The sequence below is a fragment of the Trichosurus vulpecula genome, chromosome 5 (assembly GCF_011100635.1).
Source record: "Trichosurus vulpecula isolate mTriVul1 chromosome 5, mTriVul1.pri, whole genome shotgun sequence".
Taxonomy (NCBI): domain Eukaryota; kingdom Metazoa; phylum Chordata; class Mammalia; order Diprotodontia; family Phalangeridae; genus Trichosurus; species Trichosurus vulpecula.
Genome location: NC_050577.1, coordinates 309763683 through 309778715, shown reverse-complemented (window position 1 = coordinate 309778715; position 15033 = coordinate 309763683).

The window sequence follows — 15033 nt, the reverse complement described above, 5'->3', positions numbered from 1 at the left end:
GCCAGGCCTCAGGGGAAGGGAGGTTGTGTCCTGTAGTCTTATCCTCAGAAACTGGGCCCCATAGCTCAGCCCTCTCTGCAGCCTCTGCTCAGACCACAGATGATGAGCCCCAATGGGTCGAGTTAAGAACAGCCCCTCCCAGTGCATAATCCCTTAATCTTTTCAAAGGGGCCCTGGCAGCCCCCACCCCTCCCATTGCTTCAGGGCAGCCATGGCTTCCCCAAATGTCTAGGTGGTCAGGCTGTCACTGATGGTCTGGGGCTACAGGTGACTTCTGTAGGCAGAGCTGAGATCACGCTTGTCCTATTCACTAGAACCTACATCACTCACCAGAGGCAGGCTGAGGCTGACTGCACAAAGAGCTGGGGGTGGCAGCGGGGCACTGAGCCCCTCCCATGGCAGAACCCCTGGATATGGTGGGGGGGGGAACCTGCTGCAGGCTTCTCTGGGCCAGTCCCACCTGAAAGAATAAGGAAGCCTCATCTCATTCTCAATGAGGGGAAGGGTCTGTCCTAAGGCCACAGGACACAGGAGAGGGTGCAGGCTTGATGGAACAACCCGCAAGGATGGAAAGGAAGGAGCAACAAGGAAGAAGTGGAAAGTGATGGCAAGAGAAGGGGGAGGGGTGGGCATCAGTGTGCAGACTTATCTCTGGGCCTCAGTCTCCTTTTGTGACATGGCAGGAAGTTGGACTAAGCAATCTCTGGGCCCTTCCAGCTCTGATTTATTTTCAAGTCTAATTCTGTTCTTTTAGCTATCTCTGTCCCCTCCCTTGGCTACTGAAGGTCTTTGGGGAGCAGCAGGGAGAAGAGAGGGATATTTGTGGGCACTGACTCCCCTGAACACAGCTAGAAGCTTTCTTGTCTTCCTTCCTCCCTCCCCTCCACTGCCCAAGCACCCAACATGGTTGTGAGCCTACACATTCCAAAAGCCCCTGGATGAAGCAGTGAGACACAGTGGAGGGTGCCCTGGCTCTGGAGTCTAAAAACCTCCCATCTGGGTGACCTCTTGGAGCTTCAGTCCCCTGGTCTGAAGCACCTCCCAACTTCCCCATTTATGAGCCCTAGAGACCAATCCATTAACCTTATGACTGAACTCACCCCTTCCCTCAGCCTCTTCAGTCTTCTGGGGGGCGGGGCAGGGATCCTGGCATCTCCTCATTTTCTGGGACTGCTGTGACAGGGCTCTGATGAGAAATTGGAGGACCCACATGTGACTCCTTCTCTGGCCCTTGGTCCACTCATCTGAAAAACTAATGGGTTGGACCAGATAATTCATCTCTAAAAATGAAAGCACTGTTATAGACAGATAGGTTTCAAAGTTGTCACCAGACAGGGTTTAGGGTATCAGGCAGTTCTGTCTCTGTCTTGGCTGGATGTCTCAGAGACCCCTTCAGGCCAGTGTGAGACTGAAGACCTCCGGGAGAAGGGGGCATGTGCCCTTGGACCAGGCCAGTAGAGGGAGCTGAATTTTGACAAGTGACTGATGAAAGCAACAGAGTCAGACCCCAGGCCTGCCTGCCTACCAGAGATTCCTCATTTGTCGAGGAGATCCCAGAGGGCCAGACCCACCTACCTCTTCCTTTTGCCTGCCCCAAAGGGAACAGCTCCCCAATTCCATCCCACTGGTTCTGCTGCCCCAAGGAGAACATTGGTGGAATACTAGAAGAAAGCCTTTCTTCTGCACCTCTGGCTGATTGTGGGCTCCAAGCTCACAACGTCATAGACCCTCAGGGCGGAAGGGAGCAAAGAGATGCCCCAAACCTCCTACTCTTCTAAGACCAAGGATCCTAGAGACAGGACCCCAGGACCAGACTGACAACCTGGCATTTTTGTACCTGGAGAGCATTGCCCAGGGCATGGAGCAAGAAACACAGCCTCAAATCACATCCTTAAGTTTAGACATAGTGGGTGGAGTTGGCTGTTGGTGATGGGGGTGAGGAGCACAAGCCAAAAGTGGTCACTGGGGAGATGAAGCAGGCCACCCCAGAGCTTCCTGTTTAACTCATTCTTCTTGGTGGGTATGTGAACCAGATCCACCTCTGACTCACCATTCCCGGGAGCCACTCCACCTGAGATCTTGGAGGCTGCCAAGACTCTACCCAACCCACCACCCTCCCCACCTTCCCTTCAGTTGTGATCCATTAGAAAGTCAGGAAAATGGGGGAGGGTTGGAGTAAAGATAATGAGTCACCTTGGGACATACCGAGCTTAAGGTAGCTATGGGAGGTCCAACTCAAGACATCCAGTGGGTAGTTAGAGATGTGATTGAAGTAAGGAGATCTGAGAATCATCCACAGAAAGAAGGTCATTAAAGCCATGGGAGCTGATGAGATCACCCAGTGAAGGGGTCTAGGGGTAGAAGAGCAGAGGGCCCAGGCCCTATGGCTAGATGACATGACCTGGGTGAGGATCCAGCAAAGGAGACAGAGAAAGAGCAGTCAGAGAGGGAGCAGGAGAACCAGGAGGGGGAGAGGGGTCTCCAAAAACTAAAGAGAAGAAGATATCCAGGAGGAGAGAGTGGCCAGCAAAGTCAGAGGCTGCAGAGAAGTCTAGAAGGGTGAGCATGGAGAAGAGACCATTGATAACTCTGGAGAGAGCAGCTTCAGTGCAATGATGAGGTTGGAAGCCAAACATCAGGGACCGAAGAAAAGGAAAGTGATCATAGGTGCCTCTTGTAGGCATCCTTGCCAAGGTGTGTAGCCAGGAAAGGGAAGAGAGACAAAAGAGATGGACTGATTATGGATAGGTTTTTTTGAGGGCAGAGGAGACATGGGCATGTTTGTAGGCTGTAGAGAAGCAGAAAAGATTCAAAGACAGACCGAAGATAAGTGAGGGGATGACGGAGGAGGTGGTCTGTGGAGAAGTTGGGATGGAACGGGATTCTTTGTGCATGGAGAGGGCTTTGTGCCAGAGCTGAGGGTTGGTGGACAAAACCAGCAGTAAAATAAGGGGGCCACCGTCTCAAGAGAGGGGGGCAATGTAGATTTGAACTGGTTCATCCATGGGTCAAGTAAGGAAGGGAGGAGGGCGTAGTTAGTGCACAAGGTGAGAAAAGGAAAAGGAATAAGCGTTTAATGTGCAGGCACCTGGATCCGCACAAAAACCCGAAGAGGGAGGTGCTGTTATCTCCACGTTACAGACAAGGAAACTGAGGCAGGTGGAGGGGCAATGACTTGCCTAGGTAACACAGCTATTAAGTGTCTGAGGTCGGATTTGAACTCAGGCCTTCTTTAGTCCGGGTCCGGACCTCTATCCACTGGACAGCCTAGCTTCAAGGGCAAAGGTCTGGGAAAAAACCGAAGGGTTGGGAGGGTATAAGTCCTGGCGTGGTGTGGATTAAGTCAGGGGTGCAGTGAGAACAGAATGTGCCCAGAGAAGGGAATCCAGAGTTCATCCGCACGGAGGTGGCATCAAGATCAGGCATGACCGTCTCTGGGTGTGCCTGAAGAGGTCGTTAGGGCTCACTAAGGGTGCAGTGGTATGTGCTCTGTGGCCCCCAAGATGGGTCAGGAGCTGGAGAGGAGAAGGACTGTGAGCTAGGCACCACGGCCATGGAGGAAAGAGGGGGAGAGACCTGGGAATCGCAGGACCATGATTCCCGGCATCTCGATGGAGCGAGCGAACCCCAAAGGACAAGGGAGGGAATGGAGGCAGCAGCAGGGGGGCGAGGCTAGAACTATCCCACCTCCCTGGCCAGGCAGTCAGGAGGAATGAGGGAAGGATCCAGAGCTCATCGAGAGCCAGAAGGGGCAGGCAGACCTGAGGTGGAACATTGGGGGAGGAAAGAGGTTTGAGGGGGAAAGACGGGACAGAGGGGGCGGGGGGGTGAGATGAGAACGGGAAACCTCCTTGGGTTCAGGATCACTGAGATGGGCTGGGATAAAGGAGCGCAAATGCGCTAACCACTGTGCAGCCAATAGCAGACAATCATAGGTGAGTGGCTCTCATCTCAGACACTCTCCCCTTCGTGGATTTGCATACCTGGCTTCTAGTTCCCCTCTCTCTACCTGTCTACCTGCTCCTCAGTCTGCTTTGCAGGCCTAGAGTCAGAAAGACCTGAGTTACAATCCCTGCTCAAACCACTTAGCCCCTAATCCCTCCCCTCCCCAGGATTGTTGGGAGGATCAAATGAAACCATATTTATAAAACTCCAGGTCCACTGCTCTAACCACTGCACCATCTGGCTGCCTATATGTGAAAACCATGAAAGCTGGATTCTTTACCTGTCTACCTACGAGCTGTCCTCAAAGGAAAAGGAAGGACTTCTGAGGCACCCCAGAGGCCAGAAGGGGCCAGTGGAACCCAAACCTGCTTTGCCTTCATGGGACAAATGGTGATGAGTCATTCATCTGGAGGCTGGAGGCTCATGTCCCCACTGCCAGTGATGCCAGTCATTAGCTGGGGGACCCTGGCTTAGTGGTTTGGAAGCCCTCAGCTTTGGAGCCTCTTCTTTGGGTCTGTCCAGGCCCTCCCCTGGATTCTTGCCCATCTGGAATCTTGGAGGATTGATGCTTCCCTGACTGGGACTCAGGACTGGCTGTAGTCAGTCAGCCACCTGAGAAGGTGCCCTGTCCTTCCCCCCCCCTCCCCTCCCTCCCTAATTCCACCCTATGCCCTCCGCTCCCCACCCTGGGAGGAGAGTTGGGGCCCTGGCCTTGGCACTGCCTGAGACGACTCTGGAGCCCCTGTTTGGCAAGCCCTCTCCTAAGGCCATGATGGGCTCCTGGTGCCAAGGCCAGGGCTGTCGTGCCCTCCTTTCCCCAGTCTTACTTTGGATACTCCAGCCCTGCTGCCAGGTGGGGAATGAGCTGGCTGCTCCCCTTGGAGCTAGGGCTGGGGCTGTTCTAGTAAGGTCACAGCTCTAGAGAGGGTGTGTGGGACAGAGGAGGAAATTGAAGCCCAGGAGATCCTCACTCTGCCAACAAGGCTTCAGTTTTCTCATCTCTAAGATGGGTACAATGGTCCTTGATATTGGGAGAGGGTTCAGCCTCCGGGTCTTTGCTGAATCTGGGAGTCTGGAGGGGGATGCTGCAGCCATGGCAGTCAGCCACACAAGAGCAGATGCCATTCCTGGCACCAACAACTCAAAGCAGATGCTTCTCTGTGGGCACCCTTGGGCCCAGCTGCCCTGGCAGCTGGGCAGCCAGCAGGGACCCTGACTGTAGATTGGCAGCCCTGGTGTGCTGAGTCATACCTCACATCAAGCCAGACGAGGCCTGTCACAACACAGGCGTTGGGTGGCAGATGGCTGGCCCAGACTGCACAGACTGGCCCTTTCTGTCCCACACCCCGCATCCCTTCCCCTAGCCCTCCTCCCTCCTGCAGAGCTCGGGACACTCACATCCTATAACTCAGGGTCACTGTGGTACCTGCTGGATCTCTGATCCCTGCCCAGCTAGAAGGCCAGCTTCGTCAGGCCCTGGGTCTGGGTCACCTCTGTCTTTAGGAGAGCCCAGCCTGGAGCCAGGCAGGCATGTAGATGCCTTATGCATGTTAGCAGAACTGAATTGAAATGAATCCTGTTGACTGTACACACAAATGCCCTGAAGGACCCTGACCCAGGGAATGCTGGTAAATGTTTAACAATTAGCTCTCTGGGAAAGACAAATGTATACATTTTTGGTTCGATGAACTTAACATGAACATTTTCCTCATTGCTTTCATAAGTCTGGACAATTAGCCAAAGAATTCATCAGGCTCCGATTTGTAGCTTTTGCTCATTTCCAAGGTGTAGATGCTCCCACCAAACATTTAACAATCTGCTCTCTGGAGTCAGTCCAAGCTGGGCCCAGCACCCACTACATGAGCTCCTGAGCACCCTCCTGGATGAACAGGTGTCAGGGCTGTGCACACCAGAGAGGGAAGCATGCCTAAGGACCGTGGGGCACCGAGGTTTGCAGACCCTCTGCCCCTCCATGATACTTTGGCATCTGCCAAAGGTGGGCCTCTGAACTGGAAGGTGTGAGAACAGCTGTCTGGTCCAGCACCTACCAGGACAGCATCCTTGAGAAGGGACTTGTCCCTTCTGTCTGAAGACCTCCATCAAGGGCTGGGGGTGGTGGCAGAGCAGGGAACAGCTGAGATGTTAACTGGAGGAAAAAGCCACACCAGCAGGGTCTTATTCTAACTGCCAAAGGGATAGAGTCCCTGAAGTGAGCTGGCCCTGGGGGTGGCCATCCATCCCCAAACCTGCTGCTGACACAGACGTGGCTTGGAATGATGGGAAAGGCATGAGATTTAGGGGACCTGAGTTCAAATCCCTGCTGTGCTGGTCTTTCAGAAGCCCTAGGGCCCCCTCCCTGCCCACCCATTAGTAGGAACAACACTATTAGCTTGGCTCTTTCCCCTCCTCGCTGAAGGTTTCTTTTTATGACCAGGAGCCTGGTGGAATGAGCCCTGGGCCTCAGTTTCCCAGTCCTTCCAGTTCTAGATCCCATTATGCCAAGAGGCAGTGCCTTGGAGCTCCAGCCCCAGGGAGTGCCAGCAGCCCAAGACAGTGGGGAAGCAAGGAGGCACTGAGACACAGAGTCTGCAACGAGGAACCAGCGACATGTATTCACTCAGGGGGAGCCACTGATGGCGTTTCTGAGGTGTACCCCTGCAAGAATGCAGGGCCATGGCCCAATGCCAGATGCACAGAGGGTGTGGTGACCTAGGGGCCACTCAGCACTGGGAGTTCACTCGCAGGAGTGAAAGAAGGGGCTTGAGAAAGGGGGGTGAGAAATGAGGGAGAATATAGGAAGCCTCCATTCATTTGGCTATGGTGCAGGGAGCAGGGCAGCCAGGGGCACTAGCAAACCTCAGAGAGCTTGGCTCCAGTGTCCAAGGGGAAGCCCAGGCTAGAATTCTGCTTGTACAGTTCACCCACTTCTCCTGTCACTCTGCAGGGGGAGGGAGCCTTTGGTTTATCTCAGCTCCTTCCCACCAAATGCTGGCCATGTTAAAAAAAAAAAACAATAGTAAAGCCATTTATTGCAACAGACAGCAGATGGGAGTTATAGAAATTTAAATATACTGGAAAATAATGTACAAGGGGGACTGAGCTCTCCAGCTCAGAGCAAGATGAGATCTCAGCTCCAATCAGGAGAGAGGCACAGAGACATCAGACAGAAAGAAAGGAGAGAAACAGAGAGACAGAGACAGAAAGATAGAAATAGAGAGAGACACAGAGACAAAGACAGAGACAAAGAGACAGAAACAGACACAGAGAGACAAAGACAGGAAGAGACATAGAAAGAGAGACAGAGACATCAGAGAAAGAGAGAAGTTCAGACAGAAAAAGACAGAAAGACAGAGACAGAAACAGAAACAGAGAAAAAGACAGAGACACACAGAGACAGAGACAGACACAGATAGAGACACAGAAAGACAGAAACAGAGAGACAGAGAGACAGCGATAGAGACATAGAGAGAACCACTCAGCCCAGGGTGGGTCCTGGACACCCAGCACATTGGGTTGCTGGCTGCTCCTACATGTCTGCAGCTCTGGGGAGATGGGAGTTGATGATGCTTGCTTGTCTCCACCGTCTCTTGTGAAATTCTCTGACAATAGCCACTCAGTGCCTTCCCACCTGGCCTGACGGCAGCACAGAGAATGGTGCTTTGCTCCTCTCCCCTAATGAGGAGTTTAGTCTCCTCTGTATAGGCCACACTCAGGGCATCCTGGCAAACCCAGCCCAGGACTGGACAGAAGTAGGTTTACATATGGTTGGGGAAAATGGAGACAGAGGAGAAGGTCAGACAGTTACATCAGAAGGAACCTCAAACATTATCTGGTCTGTCACATCACATTTTTTTCTATTATTATAAAACACAATTTATTGAAGTCTTTTGTTTTAACATTACAGTCATCACACACACTTGCACAAACATGCACACTCAAAATACATTCACACACACACACACACACACACACTCACACACACACATATACACACTGAATTGTCTTCGCCTATGACCCCATTTCTCAGAGCAGAAATCTAAAACTCTGGGAAGGCTTGCCCAGCTAGCAAGAGCCAGAGCCCTCATTGGAACCCATGCAGCCTGACTCCTGGTCTGAGGCTCTTTGAGTACTTTTTTCCAGTGACTGGGTGCCTTTGTGCTAGTCCTGGTTCCTCTCATGGTCACCTTACCTAGTAACTCCAGGATGCAAAAAAGCCAACTGACTGAACCGTGATCAGAAATCCCAGAACTCCAAAGCCAGGGATAAGGCTCCTGAGGCAGCTTGTCTAAGCCACACCTGAACAGGAATGCCCTCTATGATATCCCTGACAAGTAGTCATCCAGCTTCTGCTTAAAGATCTCCAGTGATGATGGGGAGTTCACTACTTCCCAGGGCAGCTCCTTCCACTCTGGACAATCAATCAGGCAATAAGCATTTACTGAGCACCTAGTATACTCTAGACAGCCAGGTGGTGCAGTGGATAGAGTCAGGAAGATTCATCTTCCTGAGCTCAAATCTAGCCTCAGACACTTACTAACCATGTGACCCTGCGCAAGTCACTTAATGCTGTTGGCTTCAATTCCCTCATCTATAAAATGAGCTGGAGAAGGACATGGCAAACCACTCCAGTATCTTTGCCAAGAAAACCCCAGATGGGGTCACAGAGAGTCAGACACAACTGAAAAAGAATGGAACAACATTAACGAAAACTGTTATAGGCACTGTATTAATGCTGGGGATAAAAATAAGAAAAAGAAAGACAGAACTTGCCTCTTCTCTAGAAGGCTGAGGCTCAGCAGGAAAGTCAGTTGTTCAAGATCGCATGACCAAACTAGGGCCGAGAATTAGTTGTGAACTTGGGGGAGGGGGAGGGGGAGAGGGAGAGGATGAATAACTCCACAGTGACCAGCTCCAGGGAGTCTTCCTCTCCATCCGTCTTTACAAGGCTGAAAAGACCCTTGACTGACAGGTGTGTGGGCTCCCACAAAACATCTGAGACCAGTGAGCCAAGCAAGGGCATGGGAAATCAGCCCACAGGGCCAGGAGAAGGATCTGCTCTGAGGCTGCCTGGCCTGTCATTTCCTTGAAAAAAACAAAAATAGGGAGGCAGAGGGTCCAGGATGAGGGAAGCAGGGTGGGGAGGGAGGGGAATACATTTAGAATCTTATGTCCAGGTGTGGGGCTTCAGTGATGAGCTGGAGGACGGTCAGAGAAGGGCAGTCACTGGAGGAGTTGAAGAAGTGAGGCGTGGGAGCTGTCCCAGGTATCTGAGGGGCTGCTCAGGAACAAGGGACTGACCTTGTCCTCAGCCCCAAACCAGAACTGAGGAGAGAAGTCGATGAGAGGCAGATTTAGACTTCATCATCATCAGAGCTACACCCAAGTCCTCCTCCTAGCCTTACTGGTTTCGTCCACATCCCAGCTAAAAGCCCACCTTGTCCAGGAAGCCGACCTAATCCCTCGGCATCTCCATACTTTTCTCTATGGACACTCTCCAGCTGGTCTTGTTTGCCTTTGTCTCTCCCACAAGGTTGGGAGGTCCTTGAGGACAGGGACTGTTCCCACCCACCCCCATTTTCTGCTACTCTTGGTACTGTTCTCTTTCCCATGCTTGTCCTGAGGGTGATGATCTCGGTTCATCTACAGTACAGGGGCCATGAATTGAGCCCTTAAGAGGGGATGAACGTCTTTCCCCTGCTCTCCCTCTCTTTTGTTCCAGCTCTAAGGAATGGGTCTGGAGTCTCTGTTTTGTGCTGTCTGTCCTCCTCACTTTCAGGTGCTGGAAGTGATCCCCCTTGAGAGTTCCAGCCACGACAACCTTGGAGCCAGGATTGCAGGGAGGATGTTACAGCCAGCTCCAAGAAGCCAGGCGACTCTCCTTGGTTTAGACTGCATGGACCCCCTCCAGGAAAAGCTGTCCCAGATCTGCTGCACCTTTGCTCCCCCCACCCTCAGCTTCCTCTCCCCTCTGATGGAAGGGCTGCAGGGTGCTGCAGGAAACTCCTGCCAAAGCCTCCCTTCATGGAGGGCTCAGAACTTTCCAGGGAACTCTTCATGCGATCTTGAACAACTGACTTTCCTGCTGAGCCTCAGCCTTCTAGAGAAGAGGCATCCAAACCCCTGGGCCAGGATAAGGCCCTGGGAGGAAGTCAGCCAGATGTCATCAAGTCCAATGTCTCCCCCTCCCCATTCTAATTACGAAAAATATGAATGATGATAAGAATAAGCAGCAAGAGCTGTCTCCAAGAGCATGTCCTAAGTCAGGGCCCTCATCGGCCAAAGGTGGAATGATTGCTGTGAACGTGGACAATGAGTGGGCCAGTTTGCCCAAAGTGTAGAGACCCTGAGGCTGCTGACTCAGCCTGGAAAGCTGGGCAGAACCCAGGTGGGAATGGGCTAAAAGGCCAAATGGAGGAGGCTTTGTTATTCTGGGGACACCAGGAGCCACCAAAGCTTTTGAAATTGGGTAAAGATGTGGACAGGTCTGTGTCTCTGTCTGTTTATTTGTGTGTGTGTGTGTGTCTGTCTGTCTGTCTGTCTGTCTGTCTCTGTCTCTCTCTGTGTCTCTGTGTGTCTCTGTGTGTCTCTCTCTCTCTCCCTCTCTCCGTCTCTCCCTCTGTGTGTCTCTCTCTCCTGTCTCTGTCTTTCTCTGTCTCTTTCTCTGTGGTGTCTCTGTCTATCTGTCTCACACACACATGCATATAAGCCATCAATCAGTCAAATAGTATTCATTAAGCATTTACTATATGCCAGGTCAGGTGCTAGGAAGACAAAGACAAAAGCAATGGTCTCTGCCCTCAAGGGGCTTACAGTCTATCTAGGGAAACTAAAGTTGCTTCTCTCAGTAAACACAAAGCAGATGCAAAATAAAAACAAGGCAATTTGGGGACAGGGCACTGGCAGCTGAGGACAGAAAGAAAGGCTTCCTTTGGAAGGTGCTGCATGAGCTGAGTTTTGGAAGGAGGCGGCTGTGAGAAAGGAGGGCATTTCAGACATGGGGCACAGCCTAGACACAGGCAGGGAGGCCAGAGATGGAGAGTTCTATTTGTGAAGAACAGTAAGTATTCCATTTTGACTGAGCTATGGAGGACATAAAGGAGTGATATATAATAACCCTAGTCCCATAGGACAGAACCACAGAAGGGGACAAGGAATGGGGAGAAGTCAGGCAACCCATGTGCTCTGCCTGTAGAGGAGATAAGGCATAGTCTTGGGGAAAGTTAATTGAGGATACCCAGCATTCTCTCTCTAAGTGTCAGGCTATATCGGACTGTATCATGGGCTCCACAGTAGATTGTGGGGGAGGGGGAAGTGCTGGTCAGGTGCAGCAATCTAGGGAGACTTCCTGGAAGACATAGTAGGTGAGCTGGGTTTAAAAGTAAGATGTGGCATGTTCTTGTAGGCACTCTTTGTGCCCTGTTGCCCTGACATTCTACAAAACTGGGGAGCCTTTGTTAAGCATGACAGCATGCCCAAAGTGAAAAGGGTTGGTTATCTTAGGGTGCGGTGAGCTCCCCCTCCTTGGATGTGCACCTGCCAGGGATGCTTGGGCAGCTACAGGTTAGACTAGATGTCTCTGGTGTCTGTCCAGCAGCAAATCTGTGAAACACTTTCTCAGGAAGGGCCAGAGAAGGTTTGGTATCTTAAGGGCTGGACTTGAAGGAAGACTCCAACTGACTGAGATTAGTGGAGGGGCTGGGGCAGGGGAGGGTGCATCCCTTTCAGGTACTGGGAACTGTGAGGAAAGCACAAAGAGGTGAGAATGGGGTGGAAAGTTGGACTAAAGGATAGGCTAGGAGGAGAACAGCATGAGATCAGTCTCAAAATGGGCTAGGGTTGTGGAGAGCCTCAGATGCCATCCAGGATCTCATCCTTCGTTCCTCAGCCCATTGGGAGCCACAGATGGCTCTTGAGTAGAACAGTATCATGGCCATAGTGAATTCCTGATGAACTGCCCCCCCCAATCCAATGTCTCCTTCTAGAAAGATGAGCAGTGTCATTGGAAGTCCTTGGACCTGGGCCCCCAGCAGGGACTGTTTCCAAAGCCTCACCTTGGACTTTCATTCCTAAGGAGGCAACACCTGATTCTGATGAAGTCATTGGCCAATGTTTTTCCTAATAACAAAACAGTCACCTGAGCAGAGACCAGGCTAATCAAGGTAGCAGATCAGGGAGAACTATTTTGGGAACACAGCAAGGTGGCTAGGGAAGCCACCTTCCTTACCCCCTTCCAGGTCTGGTGCTTGCACCCCTGTAGGACGCTCCTCAGGAGGGATTTCTTGGCTCCTGTAAGAACAAAAGAAAATGGCCAGCTGCCTGTCCCCTCTGTCCGTGCTGCACGCCCGACTGCTCAAGCCATCCTCCCAGGGAATGGCCTGCTGTGACTACTTCCCCCAAAGTCCACTCACTCAGTGCAAGAGAATGGGCACAGGGCTGGGAGCCAGCAAAGGGAGAGGGAGCCTTGGCTCAAAGCCAGTCATACACTTGAACACTATAAGAAAAATGCTTTGTAAACCATAACATGCTAGAGAAAAGTCCATTGGCATTTTTACTGGATGAAATTCAGTGTCCTCAGCTGAGCATCGACATCCTCCATAATTTCACATCCATTGTTAACCTTTGAGGACTTCTCTCCCATGATCCAGGAAAAGTGGTCATTTCTCCAACATGTCCCGTGCTTGCTGCCCTCAGTGCCTTTGCCCAAACAGCTGCCTAACATCTGGAATACCCACCCATCCATATCAACCTTCTGAAATTCTCCTCATCCTTCGAGGTCCAGCTTAGGTGCCACCTTGAGGAAGCCTCCACACCCTTTCCTTGGCAGCATGTGCTCCATCTTTTGCAGTCCTTGGAATCAGGCAATCCATAGGCATTTACTAAGCACTGTGTCCTAAGGGTTGTGCTAAGCACCAGGGATGCAGAAAGGGCAGTGGTGTAGGGAGGGGATGGTTCCTGCCTTCAGGGAGTTCCCATTCTAATCTGGAGGACCACCTATTCATAACTAGACATAGACAAGGAGCCAATAGGCATCACGTTAATCTGGGGTTTCCTAAGTCAATATGGGAGCCCTTTCTATTTGGGTTTGACACCACTGGCCTCTCCCAGCTGGATTTGCTCAGCCTGTCACCCCAGAGCCTTTGCTTCTCCAGTTTAAACCTCTCCCTGGTCCTTTGTCATTTTACACGGTCATAGCAACCTTGCAGAAAGATCAGCTGTGAATGACAGCTTTTCTCAGCAATACAATGATCCAAGACAATCCAGAAGGACTCATGATGAAAAGTTCGATCTGCCTCCAGAGAAAGACCTGATGGCATCTAAGAAGCAGACTTTTTCTTACTTTATTTTTGTGTGTGTGTGTGTGTGTGTGTTTTTGTTTGGGGTCTGTGTTTTCTTCCACAACATGACTAATATGGAAATATGCTTTGTATGACTGCACATGTAAAACCTACATCAAATTGTTTACCATCTCAGGAAGGAGAGAGGGGAGGGAGGAGAGAATTTAGAATTCAGAATTTTTGAAAATGAATGTTAAGGGGCAGCTAGGTGGTGCAGTGAGTAGAGCACTGGCCCTGAAGTCAGGAGGACCTGAGTTCAGACCTGGCCTCAGACGCATGACACACTTACTAGCTGTGTGACCTTGGGCAAGTCACTTAACCCCAATTGCCCTGCCTTACCCCCTGCAAAAAAAATGAATGTTAAAATGTTTTTTACATGTAATTGGAAAAAATTAAATGTCAGAATATTTAAAATATGTGTTTGTGAAAGAATTGAAGGGAGTGAATCAATCAGACGTTTGTTAAGCTCTCCCTGTGCTCCAGGCCCCTAGGGTTCAAGGACAAGAGCCAAGCCAGTCCCCGCCTCCCCTCACTTCCATTCTAAAGGGGAAGACAATCCCCTGAAGAGGGAGTGCAGCTCTCTGGGTACATGTGTCCTGGGATCCTAGAGCCGCAGCTGGAAAGGCCCTCAGAGGGCAGCCAGGGCAACCCCTCATTTTTCAGAAAGGGAAACTGAGGCCCACTTTGCAGAGGGACTCTGCCAGTGCTGAACCCAGCTGGAATTGAAACCCAAGTTGAGTCTCCATCTGTCTGCCTCGATGTGTCTGTAGGCCTGCAGAGTGTGTGTGTGTGTGTGTGTGTGTGCGCTTGCACTCCTGTATGTGTAGGGGGGCGGGGAGCTGCGGTGGCCTGGGTCCCCCTGGGAGGTCCAGGGGCGGGTTCTGGAAGACAAGGCCCCGCCCCCGCCGCGCCCCGCTGGGCCTCGCTCCCTGCGCCCGTCCTACCCCCGACTTTGCTGCTGAGGCTGCGTCTGCTGCGGCTGCTGCTACTGCTGCCGCCGCCGCCTCCGCGGTCGCAGCTGCTGCTCCTGCTGCTCCCGCGACCCCCACCTCATCCTCCAGTCCCGAGGCTCGGCCTCCCCTGGCGCCAGGGCTGCGAGGACAGAGGGACAGAGGTAAGAAGCTGGGGTTGGTGGGAAGGAGACTGCGGGGTCAGAGAAGGGCCCCTAGGCGCCCAGAGGCCAGCTGCGATGGCCGCTTTCCGGGCGCCGGCCGGGTCTGCGGCTGCTGGTCTTGGGTGGGGGTCTCTGGTTGGCTCCGGCTCCGACTCTTTCCTCTCACTCCCCCAGACTCTCCCCACCATCCCCCCATCTCCCCAAGTCTGTCTCTATTTCCGGCTCTCGGTCTCGGTCTCTTGGCATCTTGTCTCTTTCTTTCCCCCTCTCTCTGCTCATCTTTGCGTGTGTGTGTGTGTGTGTCTGTGTCTGTGTGTCTGCGAGTCTGTCAGTCTGTCTGAGTATGGATCTCCCGATTAGCGCATAGCAATATGTGTATGTTGCATGTCTCTGCCTCTCTCAGTTGTAGGTCTCTGAATCTGCCCACGGCTGTGTGTGTGTGTGTGTGTGTGTGCGTGCCGGTGTCTGTGTCTGTGTCTGTGTCTGTGTCTGTGTCTGTGTGTCTTCCTCTCCCCGTCTTTGTCTCTCCCACCCTGAGTAATCCCCTCCTTTCCTGGAGCTCGCAGCGGGAGATGGGGCTAACTGACTGATCCCCGCATCAGCTTCGAGGTGGGGGTAGGAAGGAGGGACGCCCCATCC